Source organism: Siphateles boraxobius, unplaced genomic scaffold (assembly GCF_051911475.1).
Source record: "Siphateles boraxobius isolate OS27281-9 unplaced genomic scaffold, OSU_SipBor_1 33, whole genome shotgun sequence".
In the NCBI taxonomy this organism is placed as follows: domain Eukaryota; kingdom Metazoa; phylum Chordata; class Actinopteri; order Cypriniformes; family Leuciscidae; genus Siphateles; species Siphateles boraxobius.
Genome location: NW_027508953.1, coordinates 3,471,217 through 3,494,842, shown reverse-complemented (window position 1 = coordinate 3,494,842; position 23,626 = coordinate 3,471,217). Strand labels below are relative to the sequence as shown.

Genomic DNA, 23,626 nt, shown 5'->3' with positions numbered 1-23,626 from the left:
GATGATGGGATAATCCTGCGTTATTCTCAGCAACAGTGTGCTCGACTGAAGAATTCAGAGGTATTATCTAACTTTGCATCTCGAGTATGTCATTTACCTGAACAACAAGGATGTGATATTATGCAGTTGATTGATGATTTCAATCTATTTAATGATGTACCTTCCTGTACTACAGTGTTAGAGCACGATATTAACGTGGGTGAGGCTGTTCCGTATGTATGTTAAAGACAAACATACAGTGTTAATCACAGGAAAACCCAATAAAGTGCATAAGTTGGCAGGTTTGACATTACTTAATTTTACTCGAGCAGCAGTACAAACACATCATTAACCCAAGTTAATTAACCATTTCCCAATCTATATACAACGATATAGTCAAACACTTATTTCTATTTATATCAAATGGGTTTAAAACCAATATTCCATATGATTTAAACAGCTGTTAAATATCTCAAACATACAGCAACTAACAAACATAACTAAGTTCAGCGTTTCTCAACCAGCAGAGCTTCAAGCTTACCGGCTGTCACTTCAGAGTTTTTTGGTGAGTACCCGATCCCGCACAATGTTCAAACAGACATCAAGCTCGAACACTCGAGCCAGCGCTGCTGTCTGCCGTAGCGTCAGCTCCCAGTGCACACTAACAAAAGCAACAGTGCGCTGCTTTATCCGGCCTGGGCACGCACAACTGATTGCAGATTAGCTTCACCTGGTACTAATGAGGGAATGCGAGGTGACGTGCGATTTGCCGAAACAGTGAGCTTATTACATAAATGCATTTGACAATTAAAGAAGAACTCCGGGCAATGTTTACGTTAATCTTGATCGTTATACCTTTGTGAGTACTGTCTATAGAAAAAAAAAACGAACCGGATTGGTGCTTGCAACACGGAGCTGCGACCGCAAATGCCCAGAGCTCCCCCTAAGCTAAAACGGCAGTTATGGGGGCATATACATAAAGAGTGTCTTTGTGCCTCTTAACAGACACAAAATGCAATTAAAATGTCTGTCCAACATGAACAGGGCCCTTACATGTGAACAAGATGCGTTTAGCAACAACCATTGTTTAAATTCACCTAAATAGTGTTTTAGACGGCTAGCTGTAGTCTTGCGCCGAAGTCCCGTGGGAACTCAGTTGTAGCCAAAGGTAAATAGTAGTGATGGGAAGTCCGGTTCTTTTCCGCGAACCGGTTCTTTCGGACAGTTCGTTTCAATGAACCAGTTCAAGAAATGGTTCGTGTCGTGCCGTTCCGAATTATGGCAACAGAATGCGAAAATAAAAGAACTTATTTCCATCGTCTTCCTTTCCATGACCTCGAGATTCTGCAGTTGTGTCTAGTTGTACTACAACTTTATGCGCAAACTCCCATACAAGTACTACGCTACGCACTAAAGATTACCGCATTTGCAGCGAACACTTTGACAAGGATGACTACACAGACACAACACAGCGGGGCCAGTTGAAGAAAAAAAGGGATTCCATGGACGAAGACGTGTGCAACCACTGTGGAGGTAATGTAAACTTTATTTATCCTTCCATTTGGGAGCTGTGTTGTGTCTGTGTAGTCATCCTTGAACGACACAAACACGAACCATTTCTTCTTAACCTACACACTGCTGTTTACCTTTGGCTACAACTGAATTCCCATGGGACTTCAGCGCGAGACTACAGCTAGTCGTCTAAAACACTATTTAGGTAAATTTAAACAATGGCGAAGTTGCTAAACGCGTCTTGTTCACATGTAAGGGCCCTGTTCATGTTGGACAGACATTTTAATTGTATTTTGTGTCTGTTAAGAGGCACAAAGACACTCTTTATGTATATGCCCCCATAACTGCCGTTTTAGATTAGGGGGAGCTCTGGGCATTTGCGGGAACAGCTCCGTGTTGAAAGCACCAACCCGGTTCATTTTGTTTTCTATAGACAGTACTCACAAAGGTATAACAATCAAGATTAACTTAAACATTGCCCGGAGTTCTCCTTTAATTATGCAATACTCCTTACAGAAAAATATCCCACAGTTATGGATAAACTCACAACATCATCATCAACTCCTGTGCTGGGCACATTAGGCAACAAGTGTCCTCCAACGTATTCGATCCGTGGCCAAGTTCTCCACATCTTCCCATGGGACACTGACATTCTTCTGGTCTTCGTGAAACATCTGTCTCCATGTCTTCCTTGGTCTTCCCTGTCTCCTGCATCCTCCTAGTGGTGTCCACTTCATAACTGTCTTTGGGTTGTGTAGTTTGGGCATGTGTAGGATGTGTCCAGCGAGGTGCTCCCTTTTTTTCTGTCACAGTTTCTGAAAATCTTTTTGTGGAGTCCCACTCTTATGATCTCTGATATATGCAGAACCATTATTTAAAATAGTCATTTATCTTTTTCCATATTGTTAAAGAATTTTGTTTTCTCGTTTCATCTTCATAAACTGTATTGAGGTCTGCCTAATACCTTTATCAAACAAGCGTCAGTGCTCATCAGGAGTTTTGGTAAAGGACATATTCATTGATATCCATTAGTTCTAGTCATGCAGCGACTTCATGACAATAGTCAAATGTATATTTCTGCAAGTGTATATAGCAGGTGTTTGTCCGAACAATTGAAGATAGTGAGAGTGTTCAGGAAAACCTTTTGAAACAAGCAATATTTATGGAGTTCTGTTTGGTGCTGAAAGAGTATTACAGAAATGACACACTTGACAACTGGACATTATTCTGTGAGTTTGTTACCTTTACATTTAGATGGACTTAATGTCTTACATTTAGCTTCATTAAACCTTCAATTACAGTGGTCACTATTTATCCACCATAACTACATCTATGTTATTATATGACTACCTGGTTAATGTAATTCTAATACAGGCCTACCTATGAATTTATTTTATAGAAGCATTTTCTTGCTGACATTTATAATAATTAACTATTTTAGGTTTCCTTTCATTTAGTTAGAATAAAAGTGACCAATAATCAAGGATATAGAATTAAAGTTGAGAATGTAAAATGTTGTGCTTAAGTTTTCACCTATTTGTTCTTTAAAGGGAAGAAACAAATATATTTTCACATAACAAAGTTGAATCTCAACTCGTGGTTTGTAAAAATATTACTTCATCAGCGATTTAAAAAAAAAAATGACTGTATGTGTCACTATAATAGATTGCCCCTGTATCTGTATTTTATGTTTTGTTTACAATTAACTGTTTTTTATTCTGTTGTGCAGTAGTTTTGGCACTACATTTGTCTTTAAACAGTTTGACATTAAATTTTGCAGTTTGCTTTAAAAATTGTGTGCATTCATTATGCTTTTGTTACATTTTGTTATATAATATACTTGATATACTATACATACACTGTAAATGTTAGAAGCACTTTAGTACATGCAATTATCTTTAATAAAAAAAAAAACTGCAAACTACCCTACCATTGTGCCATTGCTTAGAAAAAAAGTTTCTCTTTCAAATGTATGCCTCAGTCTAATCAAATAAGCAAATTTGTGTCATGATCATATGAATACAAAGTTTTTTGGATGGTAACCACACAAAGGAGTCTTTTTGTTTTTAAATGTGAGTTTTATAATTTAATTAGAAGCAATACATATTTAACAGCCCAAATATTAAATATTTAAGGAATCTATCCCTGCAGCCGGAACCAGAAGAGATCTGTCATCATTTACCATAATAGGGCAAGTAAGTGTGACATATCTGTTCAGCTGGGTTGTTATTGGCTGTGACTTTATCGCAGAACTCGCTGTGATTGGACAATCTTTTAACCCACTTCATGTTACAAAGTATGTTTTGGTGTTATTATTACGTTAGTTATACATTAAGGTAACTAGAAAGTGTCTCTATGTTGTGAGATGTCTCCTTTACCGAGATCCCAACCCTAACCCTAAGCATGTCTGCACATTTCAATGAACTACAACAATGTTTCCTGTTCCACTGATATAATGACAGAGATATGTGGGTAATGTAGTTTAAAACGTTTAGTAATGAAACAGTAAATGTTAAATAAATAATATCTTTAATGGGCAACTGGATATCTAAATTTGTTAATTGTGCAAACATTTATGATATATATGAGGGATAGGTTGCAATTTGATATTTTATTGTGTGCACTTTTAAAATAACCTTTAGTAAACATAGCATAAGCAGTTGTCCTTCATATTGTCTCTTTGATGCACTAACCGGACTTTGAGTTACAGCCATTTGAAATGTGCATTCTTTTGCTCTTCTGGGGGCCGTTGCTGGGCCCCTGAGGGTGGACGGGCAGTACAGTCTACACAGATTTTAGATTTTGAACTATTACTATATCACAAGTATAATGCACCATTCAGTAAAACAACAAAACAGTGCCAAAATATCCTTTTCACCCCATCTGACTGGTGATTATTTGCCTGACATCAGTAATGTCTATGCTTTCATTTTAAATGCAGTAGTAGATGTACTAGAATGATCAACATGGATCATCTTCAATTATGATTTAAGTGTTTGTAGCAAGATAGCACACTACAGCCTCTTGTTATTCACACACCTTCTCTTTATTTCACTGAATACTGGCATACATGCAAGTATGTGCAACTTTTGCTGCATTGTTGTCCCAAATATGATTAACCACAACAAAATGTTTATGTCCTACGTAAAATAATTATGGTAATTAATTATATTTAGTTGTTTTTAAATTATGAACTAAGCTAAATAAGAAATTCAAATTTCTCAAATAAAATTCTGTCCCAAACACCACTTTCAATACACAATATTCACCATACTTTATTACACAACACTTTATTTGAGGACACAACATAAAGTTAATAAAGTAGCATAAAGACAAATGAGATTCAAGATAAATAACAATGAGCCTTCAAAAATACATTAACATCAAATTAATCCATTCACAACTGCTGAAGCCACACAAATGAGTGCCAGAGAATCATATTCAGTCACCTATGATACAGAAAACAGATTTTATATTGTGTTGGAAAAATATAATTCATTATCACAACTAAACTGGTTTCTTGCTCTTCCCTGTACGTCTCTATCGTGTTCGTGTTCTTCAGTTTGTTCGTGAAAACAGTTTTTTCAGTTGTGCCCTACAGTACAAATGATGAACAGAAGATGTGATCACTGATGTGGTGTAGCTTTTTCTCAGAGGAAGAAGTCTCAACATCCCATCGTCAGGCGTTCTCCAGTCCTGGTCTGAAAGTAAAACAAAAAACACAAACAATTCAAATTAAACTGTTTAATGGACAGTCAGGTCAGCTTATGTTCTGTGTTATTTAAAGCTACATTGTGTAAGATTTTCTCCCATATCCACCTTTTTCCTGGTTAGCGAATTTACCCATGATTCATAGCGGGTTTGAACCGGAAGCCGGTTGTCCTTTTCCGGTTCGAAGCTTTATGAAGATTTAGAGCCGCTTGCTCAGAACGCCGCAATGATGTGCTGGTTAGAAAATATGTGAAATAAGTAGGACTGCCCCTGCCCGTGCACGACTGAAGTTGGGTTGGAAGTTATGTATACTATATGGAAGAGAATGCTAAACCATAATGAGCGTTTTCGTAATATATTGCCTATTCTGCATCTCAACGCACGCATAAGCTTGCCACAAAAAAACCCGGCAAAAGTAATGATTATGCATTAAACCTTTGAATTGTTTATTAATAACTAGTGTTTTCTGTAAGTGTCGACTGTAAAGATAAATTTGATGATACTGACTCGCCATCTTAGCAGTAGTGAACGCGCCTATAGAGAGAAATGCACACTTCATACGAATTAACCTATAGCCTACATAAGCAGAGAGCAGCCCATTTCTGCTCGTTTTTAATTATTTTGTTTAAAAGTACACATTTCAAGCTTTCTATAGATATACTTATCATGTATGTGAGGCAAGTAACTTATACGCTGAGTTTCGTTGATTAATAAGACGCGCTCCAGTTCACGCGCCCGCGCCTCCGTGTCCTGTATATCTACTATTTGTGCTTCTTATTTATTATTCCAGGCAATTTGTTGATAAAACATTGATAAAAATGAAGATGCAATTTATACTAAACGAAATTCACTTTAAAGAAAGGCTTTCTACAAAACAAAACTTGATAAGTGGTCAAAATCTATAATCAACATAGATGAAATAAATAAATAAAAAACATTTTATTGTGAAACAAATATAAAACGTATGTTTAGTTTTTTTTTGTTTAACTTATATTTAAGCGTCACATTGGTCTGCGTTGCTCATGTGCTCTGGTGTGTAACCTGTAGCCTTTACATGCATGTGTGCGTTATGTGATGGAGGGGTGCGATTCTCGAATATTAATTGCATAATACCCAGCGATCTTCGAATATTATTTTTGCTTGAAATGCCCATCCCTACTGGTAACGTATTACACCTTTTCCGTTGGATGCTTCAGTTTTAGCGCAGCTAACCACAAACGTCTACTCTCTGGTATTGAATGTAGCTGATACAGAACCGGACGTAGGCATTCTCTCCTTTTTATCTTATGCTCAAAGCACCCAGTTTCTAAAAAGTTTTTTTTATCTTATTTGAATTGTTAAAACAACCAACAACAGCACATGTAGAGCCTGAACTCATTCTCTCACTGCTAATACAGTACGAACCGGAAGTAGGCAACCAGAGGCGTCGTCATGGCGGCGCCCATTGTTTAGAGCAGAATAAGGTGGATAGCGGTGAAATTGTATAAGACTACCAACTGAATATTACTTTCTAGCCCCTACCATTCCGAGGGCGTTTTAACTCCTACGGTGGCCGTATTATTATGAGTAATCTCCCTCTCGCATTCGTCACGGTGCCACTAAGTAAAGGCGGGAAAGGCGAAGCTTGAATTTCCAGGTATGTCCCTCTTTGGCTAATGTATTTTCAAGATGGAGGCGCAACATGGCTGCCGCCATTCGAGCGACTCGCTCATATGTATTCTGAATGGCAGATTCTACACTTACGAGAGTACTTGATTTGTTGGTGGAAGTAATTACACATGAATCAGCACATATAATTTTGAAAGAACAAAGTGTGTTTTTTGCAAAGAATCAACATAAAAAATTATACAGTATAGCTTTATTTAAAGCAGTGATGGGCTACTCTGGCCCTCAGCGTCCACTTTCCTGCAGATGTAGCTCCAACCTCAAACCCTCCTGCCTATTGTCTACAAGTAAACCTGAAGACTTTGGTCAATTTTCAGATGTGCTCAATTAAGGTTTGAGGTAAACTCTCCACCTCAAAAAGGAACACGCAAAAGGGCCAGAGTTGCCTGTTCCTTATTTAAATTTACAAAGCAGCAGTCAGTACATTATATAATATACACATTGAAGTATTATATATATATATATATATATAATATTGCAGCACATAATATAAGCTAAGTACTGAAGAAAAACAGTTTTTGCCATATACAAATTGAGTGATAATCTGTACAATGTAAAATAGTCAAGATCAAATTATGTAATACATTGTTTAAATACAAGACATACCAATGGACTTACGCACCTTTCTGTCTTCTTTGGGCACCAGATGTTTCTTCCTCACCCGAAAAGGACTTATTCGATTTGCTTACGTTGATATAAGGACTGGTCTTCCTTCTCTGCTGTAAAACAAGAAAGTCTCCACTTACTCTATGTGCAATTACTATTGTTCTTGAAACATATCAATTAACACAGTTATAATTAAGTTAATTTACCATACGATTTAGGGGAGAACATTTGATGAGTAAATACTGATTTAAATGTTGTAGAAACTTTACCTGGGAAGGGCTGATCATGGCAAGATTTGCTGCGACTCACTAGTAGATCTTATGAGGATTGGTTCCTAAAAGAGCTGTTGAGTTTGATATTGTAGAGCTTTAAAAAAGATAATCCTGCAAAACAGAAAGGAAGGTAATTTTAATACATTACTTGCAAGTAGTCAGTTTAAATATAACTGTAGGATTTATTTACGTAAGGACTGTTGCATAATTATTAAAAGCATTTTTATGTAATAAGTTCACTGATATGTGAGCATTTCTATGAATAAAAGTATGTCTTTAATAGCATGCAATAATCATATGAACTTAAAAAAGTGATTATGATAACATGATATAATATGTTACATGATAACATGTAAAAAAAAACAACAACATGATTTACATGCAAGCGGGACAGTTATCAGCAGTGTAACTGATCTGATTACGATAAAATAATCAAGTATCTGATGTCTTGTGACAAGTCAAATTAGCTTTTCCACTCTTGCAAACAGAGGAAGGTTATGAGTTGTGGAGAGACATCATGTATCATTGGAACATCAACAGACAGGGTACAATTTGTAATAATTTTAATGAATACAATGCAATTAATATAAACTTTTCTGTTAGTGTGTGGGACATCCGACTACTTTCCAAGAAGGTGCGCAACTGATTTACAAATATGGAGATAAATATGTACAGGAATTGAGGCACTAGCCATTGACAGCACTAGAAGTAAAAGCTGCATGATTATGTACAAGTATTGTACGAATTTGACAACTTGTTAAATCTTGTGAATTATTAAGACTTTGAGACTATGTTTGTACTGATTGGGCTATGGGTTTTGTAAGAAAAGGTTTAAGAAACAACAAATGCTTGATAAAATGTTTGAAACACATACATACCATTGCGAATATTTGCCTTTGTAGCTTTTCGTCGCCCATTTACTTCTCCTCAAACAATAATGAGCTGACTGAGTCCGAAAGGCCCTTTTGGTCTTTCAGCTAAAAAAAGAGAAAAGAAAATATCATTATATATAATATATCGGATTATTTAATGGAACAATTACTGATTTACCTTACAAATATTTGTTGTTACATTATTAGACATTAAAAGCATGATAAGTGTTGTGATTAATATGCATTTACAACAAATATCACTTAAAAACTACCAATACTGAGGTAAAAGCACGGACAGTTTTGTGGTTACTGTCCTTTTACCACACCTATCACAGTAAAACTAAGGTTACGGTGGTAAACGCATGATAAGTGTTGTGGTTAATATGCATTCACAACAAATATCATATTAAAACTACAAATAATGTGGTAAAAGCATGGTAAGTGTTGTGTTTAATATGCATTTACAACAAATATCACATTAAAACTACAAATAATGTGGTAAAAGTATGGTAAGTGTTGTGGTTAATATGGATTTACAACAAATATCACATTAAAACTACAAATAATGTGGTAAAAGCATGGTAAGTGTTGTGGTTAATATGCATTTACAAATACCTACAAATACCACTCTGGAACTAATTGTACTAACTTACTTTAAACCTAATATGAATATTATTAACTGATAGAAGGTCTAGGCCTATTTTTTTTACAGTCTATGGTCTAGGCCTATAGCATGTCACGTGACAGATAGTGTTTAATCACCCTGTTTTGAATTAGAAAGCAATGAAATGCAAAGCCTCCGTGGAGATGACAGATAATGCAACGACTGAACATGAGCTAATCTGATTCATTTCGACCATCAGAAAAGACATTATATCAAACATTATTAGGACAGTGTATTTTGCTACTTACCAACATCTGGCACACATGAACTGATGCCAAATATCACGATGTGTTCGGAAGGAGACTTCTTCAACACGATTTCCTACTGATAAAATTCGCGTAGCGTTTATACTTTTTTTTTTTTATCAATAAACAGCAAAGCAGTCCAGCTTCCCTGGCAATAAGAACGAAATAATAACATTAAAAGAAATACATATAGGCCTATAAACATGATATAGATATCGTGGATAAATGTCGATTAAACAGCGTTCTCTGCTGCAGCCCGACTGGCAGAAAGAATCGTGCATTACATTAGTAAAAAAATTAATAGGCTAAATAAAAATGCTGATATCACGAAAATATCTAAATAAACGTGTCAGTATCACGAACCAGTAGATTAAATGACGTGACCATATCACCAACTGCCGTGAGACTAGGCTGTGTGGCACCTCAAAAGCGTGGAAATAATTCCTAATTTATATTAAAATGAGTGTATAGGCCTGCTGAGAAGTCTGAACATTAGTGGTATTGTCATTTTTATAACCTTTATTTAACCATCTGGAACGGAGAAAAAATTATACCACTTAGCGCCTCTAGTGGACTTTTCACCCGAAAAGTGCAGGGAAACGTAGGGAAGACCGGGGGCAATTGTAACATATTTTACATTTTCCTTAATAACTCACAAACTACTTGAGATAGACTAGTCATCTTTTGATACAAGAAACATATATATGTGCACTAATTAATAATACAATTTATATATTTTCACTTATAAGAACAAGACTAAAATATTTAATTAAATGCAAGAAGTCAGAGTGTTACAATTGCCCCCGCCAAGGGGGCAATTGTAACAGTTTGTGGGGGCAATTGTAACACTGAGAAATAACTCCTATTAACCCACTTTATCTCAAATAAAAGCCTACCTCAAAGTAATCACTTTATTGCTGTTGTATTTAATAATGTTACTTAAGAGTTTTTTTGTATATGGTTCAAATTATTTTTAGATGTCAGGCATCACACGCATTATATAAAAAAATTATGTTAATTGATGATTTGTTAATACTGGAACAAACATTTATATTTAAAATGAAGTTTTACAATAGAATTTAGTGAAATATGTTCATTTTTTAACAGAAAAGTATGTCAACACACACAAACAAGCTTATTACAATGGGCCTTGTGGCTCGGGGGCAATTGTAACACAGTGTTACAATTGCCCCCGATACTGCAGCCATGACAAAATCTTATATGCTAGCTAGCCCAACCTGTATTAGCATAGGTGGTTCATGTTCGTTTTTAATCAATAACCTAGGGATAAAATGTATATAAGTTTAAATTCACAGACATCTAAACTTTAGACAGCAGAAGAAAAATACTGTACATCCAAAAAATAACTTTCATACCTCAAAATCAGTTTGTCGTTAACAACTTCTGCTAAAGTTGAAAATTTCTCGCTTCTTTTCCACAAATAGAGAGAGAATCCTAATGGGCATGTACAGATTAAGTGTCATCACTCTAGCTTGTTTCTGATTGGAGGAATTGGGTGTGTTACAATCGCCCCCTGTTACAATTGCCCCCGGTCTCCCCTACCTGGAGGTACATATTTCAGGTTTTGCAAAAATGTAGGCAGAGTAACATATTTCTCATGAGCCTGGGTTGTAAATTTTAAATACAGCTGTATTGGCAAAATAATTGATTTGCCTTCGTGTTTCTTCAAACACCATCTCTCACTCCATTCACACCCAGTCACTCTAACACACGCTGGCCAGCATACATTCTTGCAGGTTGTGCTCTAAATGCAGCAATGATAATTTTAGTCACAAGGTCTGATCAGGTCAACACAACTATGTCAAACACTATTAACAAGTGTCAATGATCATAAGGTTAAGTTTAACACCATTGTTATAATCCTTTTTTTTTTTTTTTTTACAAATTCTAATAGACTAAGTATTTATAGGCTTGCCATTGTAATTTTTCAAATGGATTTTTTCATTTGTTGTTCTGATTTTTCCTATTCTTTTTTGTTTTTGCTCATGAGCTGCTTTAAGAAAAAAATTTGAGATCTCTGCATAATCTTGGATCCATGGCCAACAACATTTCCATCTCATTATCCCAGTTTTGACAGCATTTGCGATTTCATAATCTTGGACTTTTGGAGTAATTTTTCCTCCAATCTATCTCTTAACAAAATTATCAAAACAAAATGGAGTGACCAGTTTTGTTAAGTATTGTTTTGCAAACAATAATAATTATTCTTTTGACATTTTGTGTCTATCTTTTTCTTTGCTACAGTATAATTTTTCTCATGCTTTTAGCCCTATACTCGTTTTATATAATAGCCCTCACTATAACAAATCCATCCCCAGTTTGAACTATTTAGTGAGTTGGGCACCCACTTGTCTCTTTCAGTGTATTCTTTCTTTTTTATAGGGCTGGACTTGAACCTACTGAAAAAGCAGATAGGGTTAGTTTAGCAGAGAATATAAATAATTGCTTATGAGACCAGTGAATAATCAGAATGAATAAAGTTAATCTAATAATTAACTAAATTTGAAGCAGTCTCTATAGAGTGGTCATTAGAGTTGCCACACCTGTGGTGCCCGTAAGGGAAGGATGTCGGTCTGTTTTTCTCTGTTAAAGCTTCATGTCTGTCGCTCTGCATGTGTCGTCAGCCTGTCACTCAAAGGCTTGGTGTAGTAGACTGTATATTGGCTCTGTTGTTTCTCTGCCTCTTCTGAGTTTGGGCTTTTGATAGATTTTGCCACAGCTTTGCATCTCAGGATTTTCCTCTTGTCCTCAGGAAAAAGTCTCCAGTGAAATAGTGAAAGTTTCACCTTTTCCAGCATTAAATCAGTCTTTCTCCATGCTGAGTTTTCCCAGAGAGTGGTCATCTTCAGGAGGGGAGCTGAAAGCCCCTCACCCACTCTTCTTCTTCTCTCTGCAGTTGTCTTTGACCTTTCACCTCTTCCATTCGACACTGAAGCCATCTGAAACTTGAACACTCAGAGAGCTGCATAGATCAAATTAATCTTTATAAATATTTGTTCCTGAGCTATTAGCTTTTTTATCTAAATTCCACTTTTTAACCATCTTTTTCCTAGTTATTTTATACTATATAATAATCACTGGTTGACAACAGCAGTTCTCCCATTCTGTTTTTAGTAAAGCAAGTTCTTCGTTGCAGGAAAAAGCAAGCTATTTCTTCATTGCAATATCAGCAATAATCTAACTTTTGACTATCTGAGTATAATACAATTAAATAATTTTCCCTGTCATAAAATCAGACTTCAATCTTTCTCCTATATTTGCATGCTGTGCTCAAAATAACTCACATGGTGAAAAAATTTTCCTCAGCCATTTCCAACAATTCACATTACTACAATTCTAAGATTGCTGTAAATTATTTATGACTGTTGAACCTTTGTCACTCAATCTTGTTCACTTTTAGCACACTGGACAAGTTTTTTTTCCTTAGCACAAACTGAATTATCTACAATAGAATAATTTTCTCACTTTGTCTTCAGGGATAATGAGATATACATTTTAGACGTCTTCAGATATGAGATATAATATATTAAGCACGTGCATTTTTATTTATTTATCCATTAATATATATCAGTCCATTTATTAATTAAATATATATTTTATACTTTAACTTATTTCATACTACAATAATCTGCAAGATTAATATCTTCAAAAAATTCTTTTCTTTTACTATTTCCTTTATTTTACTACCCATCATTTATACAGTAGCTACTTGTCCCTCAAGCTCATTCACACATTCCTTGTCCCCTATTTTTAACCATAGGCACAGTCAAGCAGACAGGATCCCACAAACACACAGCCTCTACTCACACAACACATTGACAATACAATAACTTTAAACTATCACAGACCTCTGCGATTAAATTTAGCTTACCTGAGCAGTCCATTGTCATTCCTATAATAATGCGGTAACCATAAGCTAAACTTATCTGTGCGCATGCTATCTTATTATCCTTAATAATAAACACAGATAAAATACCTGATAACCTTATCAGTAAAGTTATCCTTAACGAGCAGAAAATGATTAACCTTAATCATTAATGATATTCTTATCATTACACTTGTCATCCTCAAGGCCCTCTTGACAAGAAAAAACAATAACTGTTATCCTTAACAGTAAACATAAAAATAAAAAAACTGGTTAACCTTAACCAGTACACTTACAAACTTACAAGCAAACATAAATCCTGATAGCCTTATCAGTAAACTCAAATCCTTACGTACAACAAAACCTTTAGCGGCACATCAGCAATACCAATATTCATACAATCTGCATCAGATTATATAAAAACTGGTAAACACTAACGGGAGCTCCGCCGCGCTATAACACATTACTTGATATCGTCAACAACAATAGACAATTATTTCTATAATCAAAGATCCTCTTTTCAATTTTTTAGTTCTTTAAATTTGGAGAAGCATTTTAAAGGGTCTTACCACTCTGGCTCACTGGTGACAACAAATACTTTTACAAAAGCAAAAATTGCTCACCTCAAATTACAGTGGCCACTGTTGTTTGTGTCGGTCACCAGTGTTGCCTTTCGTGGTTCCTTCAGCTGCAAAACCCAAGTCCTGCCAGGGTCGCCAAATTTTTGGGTTCAGACTTTATACATACATCTTCTCCCATAGAAGGTAACACACCCTATAGATAGTTTTGGGTAAATATCTCATACCATGTGACTTCACAGAATAGAATTGACATTCAGGGTCTTTTTACAGAAGGTCTTGCAGCTTTCAAAGTCACCTAGACAGAGTCCTATTAGAGGAAACTTACAAGAAATAATTGTGTCCAAATATATAGTTAAATTACTTAGTTTCTAAATAATAAAATCTTCTGCCCAGATCTTCCTGCTCAGAACACTCTAACGTGACTCAGCTCCCCTGGTTGAGCTGCTCTAGTAGGGTATGTGCCATGTGCCTATACAGACCGGCCCGCTGCTCTGTATTCCCTATGTGTGTTTATGTACAAGTGATGGCCCGCGTGGCTGGCCACCTTATTTTTTCCACTTATGGGGTTCCCCTGAAAGTTCGGGGTCTCATGGTGGATGCTTGGCGCGCACGGCGTTGACAAAGTGTTCCCATAGAGTAAGCTAAACTTACGCAATACGAGAGAACCTCGGTTACTAAACGTAACCTCGGTTCTCTCTAGAGAGTGAACGAGTATTGCGTAACCGGCCGTGCTCGGACTGCGTATAGTCTCAGCATTTGTCCTCCGACTGCAACTGCTAGCGCTTTCACCGGAAAAGAGTTTACCCTACTTCCGGTCTTGGCAGCCATTTTTGTGAAATAGGCCTGTTAGAGAAGGGTCTGACTGCAGAGCCGCAGAGCCACAGTTTCACCCCAGCAGTTTAACCCCAGTAGTTTCACCCCAGCAGTTTCACCCGCGCTTGCGCAGTTTCACTACAGCAGTTCCCTATCAGGGAACTCGAGCTGCGTGAAACGCTGTGGGAACGCCCCTGCGTGAGTGCGTCATGAAGCACGTATGAAATCAATCCAATGGCGAGACGGAACGTCATAGGCGGGTGACGTCATCGACCAGGAAACTATAAAGCATTCCCAAAACACAAGCGCATCAGCTTCTGTTACTTCAGCAAGCGCTCTGTGTGTGTGAAATCATTCAATACTGTGTTTTGTCTGTCATTAGTTGTCACTAGGCAGGAGTTTTCACTTATATATTCTCATATATATATAAAAAACTATATATCATTATGGCGAGCGAGCAACAGTTTAGGAAGTGTGTTTTCCCCTGCACTCGCTTTATTACTGGCGGGGATACGCATCTACTATGTGTTGCTTGTGTGCAGGAGTGCAGCATGCCCAGTCAGCTCTCGAGGGGGCTGATTGTGAGCATTGCGAGCGTCTACCTCTACGGACGCTGCGCTCCCGCCGATCGCTCTTTGAGGAGAGCGGTTCGGTGCGCGCTCCCCGCGGATCGGGTCCCGCTTTTGCTGAGGCTGAGCGGCGACGCCTGTCCTGGGGATCGCAGTTGGATCTAAGAGAGGGGTTTGAGACGGGCTCTGCCTTATCTCAGCATTTACCTGTTAGATCCAGTGCCTCAGTCCCGGGTTCAGAAGCACGCGCTGCGGTTTCTTCCGCCCAGGCTGAGGCACCTGTTCTTCAACTATCCAGTTCTGAGGAGCTGGATGTTGAAAGTATTAATAACACACTAGAGACTGGGGACTCGTCACTTCAGTCTCCTGCCAGTGAGGAGCTTATGGAGGTGCTCTCTCGAGCCGTAGAAAAATTAAGCATTGAGTGGCCAGCTGATAGGCAGGAGTCTAAATTAAAATCTAAACTAGATGAAAGATTTTTGCCGTCTCGCACTATGCCTCCACACCGGTGTCTTCCTTTCTTTCCAGACCTCCACACTGAGGTGTCGAGGTCTTGGAAAAGACCTGTATCTTCTCGTATTTTTAGTCAACAGACCTCCACTTATTCCAATATATCTGGGGCTAAGTTTTATGGGTATGGGGCGATGCCGAAGGCTGAGGAGACTCTCGCTAGCCATCTCTCTCCCGATTCGGCATCGTCTTTTAAGACACCGGCATTGGCCACCAAGCCCTTAAGAAATACTTCGGCTTTGGTGGGCAAAGCTTATTCAGCGGCGGGCCAAGCAGCATCATGCCTTCACACCATGGCGATACTTCAAGCGTATCAGGCTGATCTGCTTAAAGATGTGAGCGAAGGGGAAGAGGTTAGTGCTGACGTGATAAGAGAGCTTCGTCAGGCAGCAGATTTATCTCTCCGTGCCACCAAGGAGACGGCCAAGTCAGTGGGCCGTTCTATGGCAGCCCTGGTGGCCACGGAGAGACATTTATGGTTAAACCTCTCCAATATGAAGGAGAAGGAGAAAACTTTCCTCCTGGACGCCCCGCTTTCAACTGCTGGCCTCTTCGGTGACTCTGTAAATTCTGTCATCGAGAGGTTTCAGGAAGAAAAGAAGCAGGCGGCGGCGCTCCAAAAATTTCTTCCCCTTCGCGTACACGTCTCCGGGGCTGCTGGGCGGGGGCAGCCTCGTCCGTCTACCAGCTCCTCACACCGCACGCAACAGAAACAGAGCGTCGCGTCTCGTGCTCCTCCTCAGCAAAACTGGGACGAGACGCGGCGCTCTCAGACGAAGTCTTCGAGGGGTAAGGCTGATCTGAGGACAGTCATTATGGCCAAGAAGGCTTCATCAAAAAAGTCCTGACGTCTCTGGCGTCAGGATGCTGAGGGTAGTCCCCACCGTGAGAGAAAGGAGTTCACCGCATTACACGGTGCCCATTCTCTCTCGGTGACCTCAGGGGTCCGTTCCGCCAACCCCGCCTTCGTGCCGGGGCGTAGACGGTCCCAGCGAGTGTTTCCCCGAGGGGCGCTCGCTCCCTCTGAGGAGGGGTCCAGAGCTGTCAGACCAGTTGTTCCCTGCCGGTGCGCTGTTACAGGGCACTGTGTCTGCAGCTCCAAATATTCCAGAGGCCAGCCTCGAGAGGCTGGTACCCTTAGTAGATTTTTTGACAGAGTGGAAAAACCTTCCAAATGTATCTCATTGGGTCCTGCATACAGGCGAAAAGGGTTACGCTATTCAGTTCAGGTCTCGTCCGCCTCGATTCAGGGGAGTCCTACCTACAGTGGTGGGCCCCGAGCAGGCTCTGGTTATGGAACAGGAGGTAAAAACTCTTCTGCTGAAGGGAGCTATAGAACGAGTTCTTCCTCCCAGCAGGGAGTCAGGTTATTACAGCCGGTACTTCATCGTTACGAAAAAGGATGGGGGGTTACGTCCAATTTTAGATCTGCGCCTGTTAAATCGTACAGTAGGGAAGTTCAAGTTCAAGATGCTTACGCTCAAACAGATCGTGTCACAAATCAGATCCGAGGACTGGTTTGTCACGATAGATCTAAAGGACGCTTACTTCCATATCTCCATCCATCCACAACACAGGAAGTTCCTGAGGTTTCGCTTTCGGGGGCGAAGCGTATCAATATGGGGTTCTTCCATTCGGCCTAGCACTGTCTCCCTGGACTTTCACGAAATGTATGGATGCAGCTCTGGTTCCGCTGCGACTCCAGGGCATCCGCATTCTAAATTATATAGACGATTGGTTGATTCTAGCTCAATCGGAGCATCAGGCGGCTCGGCATCGAGATGTCGTTCTCGCTCATATCAAGAAACTGGGGTTGAGGCTCAATGCCAAGAAAAGTGTGCTATCTCCGCTTCAGAGGACCACTTTTCTGGGTGTAATTTGGGATTCGACGACGATGCAGGCACGTCTGTCTCCTGCTCGTATCACTTCGATCCTTATGGCCGTCAAACAAGCAAAGCTAGGCCAGTCACTCACTGTCACACAGTTTCAGAGATTGTTGGGTCTGATGGCAGCACCGTCCAACGTTATTCCTTGCGGCCTGTTGTACATGAGACCGTTGCAGTGGTGGCTCAAGACCAAGGGGTTCTCCCCGAGGGGAAACCCGTTCTGCATGATCAGGGTCACGCGACGTTGTCTTCGCGCCCTGACCATGTGGAAAGAACCTTGGTTCCTATCTCATGGGCCCGTGCTGGGAGCTCCTTGTCGTCGTGTAATGCTAACGACAGATGCCTCCCTCACGGGCTGGGGGGCGATCATGAGTGGTCGCCCTGCTCAGGGTCTGTGGCAGGACCATCATCTCTCTTGGCGTATAAACTGTCTATAAATGTTGGCTGTGTTTCAGGCTCTGAAACACTTCCTCCCAGACCTGAGGGGTCATCATGTTCTTGTCCGGTCAGACAACACATCGGTGATCTCCTACATAAATCACCAGGGAGGTCTGCGTTCGCGCGTGCTGGGACGATGCTGGGACGACGCTATACAAGCTGGCTCGCCAGATCCTTCTTTGGTCCCAGGGGAAGCTTCTTTCATTGAGGGCGATTTATATCCCAGGGTATCTAAATCTAGGGGCAGACATCCTGTCGAGGCAGGGGCCGAGGCCCGGGGAGTGGAGACTCCACCCCGAGGTGGTGGAGCTCCTGTTGAAACATTTCGGTCGTGCCGAGGTAGACTTGTTTGCATCCAAAGAGACATCACACTGCCCGCTGTGGTTCTCTCTAAGCCTTCCAGCCCCTCTGGGGTTGGACGCTATGGTACAGGCTTGGCCGAGGTCACGTCTGTACGCATTTCCCCCGATTGCTCTGCTCCCAGGAGTTCTGGAAAGGGTTCGCCGGGACGGGGTCAGTCTACTGTTGGTAGCCCCCTCTGGCCGGCCCGAGTATGGTTTGCGGACCTGGTATCTCTCCTTGTCGGCCCTCCTCTGGAGATTCCGATCAGGAGGGACCTTCTCTCTCAGGCGAGTGGGTCGCTTCTTCACCCCCACCCAGAGCTGTGGAATTTGTGGGCTTGGCCTCTGAGGAGGCCCAGCTCGTAGAATCTGGTCTCTCGACTGAGGTCGTTGAGACCATCCTCCAATCCAGAGCTCCGGCCACGAGGAAATTATATGCTTTGAGGTGGAAACTTTTCACGTCCTGGTGTGGGCAACACCGGCTGGACCCAGTTAACTGCCCGGTGGGTGCAGTGCTGGAATTCCTGCAGGAGCGTTTCTCCACAGGGTTATCCCACTCCACACTGAAGGTGTACGCGGCGGCCTTATCTGCTTACCACGTCCCTTTAAGTGGAGCCTCTCTCAGGAGACACCCACTTGTAACTCGTTTCCTTCGTGGCATTTTGAGGCTGAGGCCAGCAGTTCGCACGAGGGTGCCGACCTGGGACCTTGCGGTTGTTCTAGAAGGTCTCTCTCTAGCACCGTTCGAGCCCATCGAAGAAGTTTCTGAGAAATTCGTTACTCTAAAAACTATTTTTCTTCTTGCTATCTCTTCTTTAAAAAGGATAGGAGATATTCAAGCTCTATCGGTCTCTCCCTCGTGCTTGGAATTCTCGCCCGGCATGGTAAAAGCCTTTCTCCTTCCTGGACCGGGCTATGTTCCTAAGGTCCCTACTAATTCTGTTAGGCCTATTGTACTGCAAGCCTTCTACCCTCCTCCTTTTCTGACGTCGGACCAGGAGAAGCTTAATCTGCTCTGCCCAGTTAGGGCTTTAGACGCTTACGTCCACAGAGCTGCCCTGTGGAGGGAATCTGAACAGTTGTTTGTTTGCTTTGGACCACCCAGAAAAGGGTGTCCCGCGTCTAAGCAGAGGATGAGCAAGTGGGTGGTTGAGGCCATCACACTTGCCTATGAGTCGGCTGGTCAGCCTTCACCCTTGGCTGTCCGAGCTCACTCTACTAGGAGTAGCTCTTTTGTCATGAGTCTCTCTTCAGGACGTTTGTGATGCGGCAGGCTGGTCCTCACCGCATACATTCGTCAGGTTTTACCACCTTGACTTCAGCTCCACTCCAGGGGCGCAGGTGCTTTCGTCCGAATGTGCGCCTTGACTACACACGACGGACACTTGGTCGTATGGCGGCGTTGGTATTAGCGTTCCCACAGCGTTTCACGCAGCTCGAGTTCCCTGATAGGGAACGTCTCTGGTTACGTATGTAACCTTAGTTCCCTGAAGGGGACGAGACGCTGCGTGTCTGTGCCATACTCCCGGCATGCCCGTGAGCACTTGCTTCAGTCTTATCAGAAGCTGATGCGCTTGTGTTTTGGGAGTGCTTTATAGTTTCCTGGTCGATGATGTCACCCGCCTATGACGTTCCGTCTCGCCATTGGATTGATTTCATACGTGCTTCATGACGCACTCACGCAGGGGCGTTCCCACAGCGTTTCACGCAGCGTCTCGTTCCCTTCAGGGGACATACGTAACCAGAGACGTTTTATTTGAAATTATTGTAAATAGTTTGTGTTCAAGTCATTTGTTTCATCTGTGTTCCAGTTTACACATTAACCCTTCTGATGATGTTCCAAGATGTTAAAAACGCGACTGATCATAGACAAACAGGGGGAGAAATTACAAAAATATGTAACAAAGTGTGTTCCGTATCAGTTTAATACGGAACAAGACTTTTATGTGTCAAATACGGGACGATTCCGTATTATATGGAACGGTTGGCATTGGCAACCCTACATTGAACAAAAAGTGTGTACATATTATACCAGGCTGTGAGTTTTTGGAGGAAAAACGTAAAAGATTAAACTGTTCAAGACACAAGCATTGATTTATTTTAGTAAAGGACCCTGAAGGCAACAGTAGGAGCAAAAAATAACTAATAAGCAAAAATAATTGGTAACAATAACCATTAGATCGTTTTAGGAGAGAAAAATGTGACAGCGCAGAAAAATGTGACAGCACATGCGCGGGTACAGCTGTTGTGGTGACACTGCGCATGCGCTGGTAAAACTGTTGTGGTGAAACTACGCATGCGCGGAGTAAAACTGCTGGGGGTGAAACTGCTGGGGTAAAACTGTGGCTCTGCGGCTCTGCAGACAGATATTATTGCTGTTAGTGACAGTTCGATGATTTTAGTAAATGGGTGTGTTCAGGTCAAGAGGGCAGTCATTTTGATGTCAGATTTTTGTGGCAGCGCCCTCTAGTTTACTAGAACTGAACTGTGTGCCAACTAGCCCCTGACCCAACCAGCCCCGCTCTCCCCCTAACCGAGACGATTTTTAATCTATTTGTGAATTTGATATTATTTTGTGAATCTCTTTACATTTGTTTGTGAATCTCTTTACATTTGTTTGTGAATCTTAATCTATTTATTTGGAATAATGCAACAATCCTAACCCCATAGGCAGGGCCGGCCCGTGGCATAGGCCGACTAGGCAAATGCTAGGGGCGCCACTCAATAGGGGCGCCAAAATGAGTGATTTTTCATAATAATACTATTTTAAAAACATTAATTTAAAATACTAAAAAATAAAGCAAAAAAAAAAAAAAAAAACTCCACAAAAACTTAACTAAGTCCCCCGACTCCGGTCCGGCGCGTCAATCTTCCCCCGCCCAGGGAGTGCTTGAAGTGCGTCAGAAACAGAGCGCGCGCGATCAGTTTACTGTTGGTAATTTGTTGTGTAGCGTCGCCCCTCGCTGCATCCAATGTAGACACCATTTCTTTCGTTTGAGGGCACTTAACATACTCAAGCACCCCGTAGAAACGGGCCTGGCAGCTCGCGCCAGGTCTAGACATGGTGAAAGTTACCTGATTGTGACGGATGGCCAAATTTACAGGCCATATTTTCGATTAGCATTATACTCTGCAATAGATACAGTGCCAAACGGAAGAGAAGAGGATAAAAGGGGATAAAGACAGAGGTAATGTAATGAATGAACAGTTTATCTAATTCCATAGTAGTAAGATATATAATTTAATGGCAGTTATTTTTACCTTGAACTTTAAGCTAACAATTGTTCTGAGTTCTCCAGAGGCCCCAGACAGTGTGATTTGTAACCATCACGTCAGTTTTTTTAGACGCATTCACTATTACTTTTATTAATTAATGTTTTACTCTACAGTTGTGCAGTTTTGAGGGGGATATATGGCATTTTTTAAATTTATTTGCCAAAATTATCAATGATATTTATATAGGCTACAGGTTTATTAAAAGTAGCAACGTTTTATGTGAAATTAACATTAAAGAACACATTTCGCAGTTTCAGTCATGGTGAAAACATGAAACGTGCCATAGTTTAGTGGAAGATTGCTGCCATCAACTGCAAAACAAACACTTTTGCTAGCGCTCAATGAATAGTTTGTGCATGAATGACATTTGGACGATGACATCACTGTTTTATATATATATATATATATATATATATATATATATATATATATATATATATATATATATATATATATATATAATATCATGAACACAATGACAGGGCGAAATGGGCTGTGATGCATGGGGCACCAGGTAAAATCTTGCCTAGGGCAGCAAATTGGCCAGGGCCGGCCCTGCCCATAGGTTTAGGATCAGTCAACTAGAGGGGTTATTATTTGGCCGCAGGGAGTTTCACAGATCACAGATCCTCAGCACATAACCAGCTCTATGCAGTTCTAACAGATTTGTAATTTAACATTCTTGTCAGAAAGCAGACATTCAAAAAATAAAACTGATTTATGTTTGATTCTAATAAAACTAATTCGAGAAATATTCTGTTATCTTTTCGTTTTCATGAACCTAGATCTGCACTGTTTTTAATTCTACTCTAAAAAAAATGATGGGTTGTTCCAACGTGTTTGAGTCAAATACGGACAAACCCAATCGTTGCTTTAAATTAAACAGTTTAGGTAGCCTAAATTTGGACAGTTTGTCCATTTGACCCGAAAAACCCATCAGTTTTGTTACTCGTTTTTTAAGTTGTTTTTTGGATATGCTGGTCTAATGTCTTTATTTATGTTTGTAGACCTACATAACAGTGCTCGAATGTATTATAGAGTGCCCTACACAATAGTCTAATATTAATTATAGCCTATTAGGCAACAAAGGTAAATAATACAAATTCTTATGAAATATAGCTACCATTTTCAGTCGAGGCTGGTCACTGAGGTAACATCTAATTACAACCCCGAACATCGTATGCAACGGACATTTAAGATGGACTAAAATCTTTAATTACGGCATTTAAGAAATGAATAGAAAAATGAAATAAAAATAAAACATTTACTCACTTTCTTGCCTTTAAATAAAACTGTCCAGTTTTGAATCCAGCGTTGAATGTGTCTCTGTGGAGCTATCTGAATGTAAGAGTGTGTCGCCAACTGGCATCTATATTTAATCTTGTCACACAAACAACTGGCTAGATCAATCGCTTCTCAGTTCACATGAAAATTAATGACATCGACGGTGCGGGCTATTTTGATTCCCATCGTTGTTATTTTAATATAATTCCCAAATTAGTAATACGCCCCAAATACCACAATTTAATTTATATTTTAAATAGTTTTAAATTAATTAAATATTAATAGCCCCCGCTAGCTTTTACCCCATTTGAACTGTTTATTTTACAATGGGTTACCCTAAATATCCTGAGCTATAGTTTAGCCACAGACACATACACAAATGCGTAAATCCAAATGCATGTTTATTATCTTTGCGCGTCAACGACCATCCCTGCTTGATCTGTTGAAGACTTTTGACGTCAATTAGCCTACCCCTCCCTTTCCCCTATTGTGTAACATTGTCCAAAGTCCATTGTT

At 40.2% G+C, this 23,626-nt stretch overlaps 1 long non-coding RNA gene across 1 annotated transcript; it reads right to left on the bottom strand.

Moving 5' to 3' along the window:
• Window positions 1-4,515: 4,515 nt before the first annotated feature.
• LOC143701625 (uncharacterized) lies at window positions 4,516-23,528 on the bottom strand. Its single transcript, XR_013190143.1, has 7 exons — window positions 23,099-23,528; window positions 14,036-14,186; window positions 9,530-9,674; window positions 8,624-8,722; window positions 7,743-7,856; window positions 7,490-7,586; window positions 4,516-5,192 (listed from the first exon to the last, which is right to left on the bottom strand). It is a non-coding gene; the product is annotated as an uncharacterized LOC143701625 (long non-coding RNA).
• Window positions 23,529-23,626: the final 98 nt, after the last annotated feature.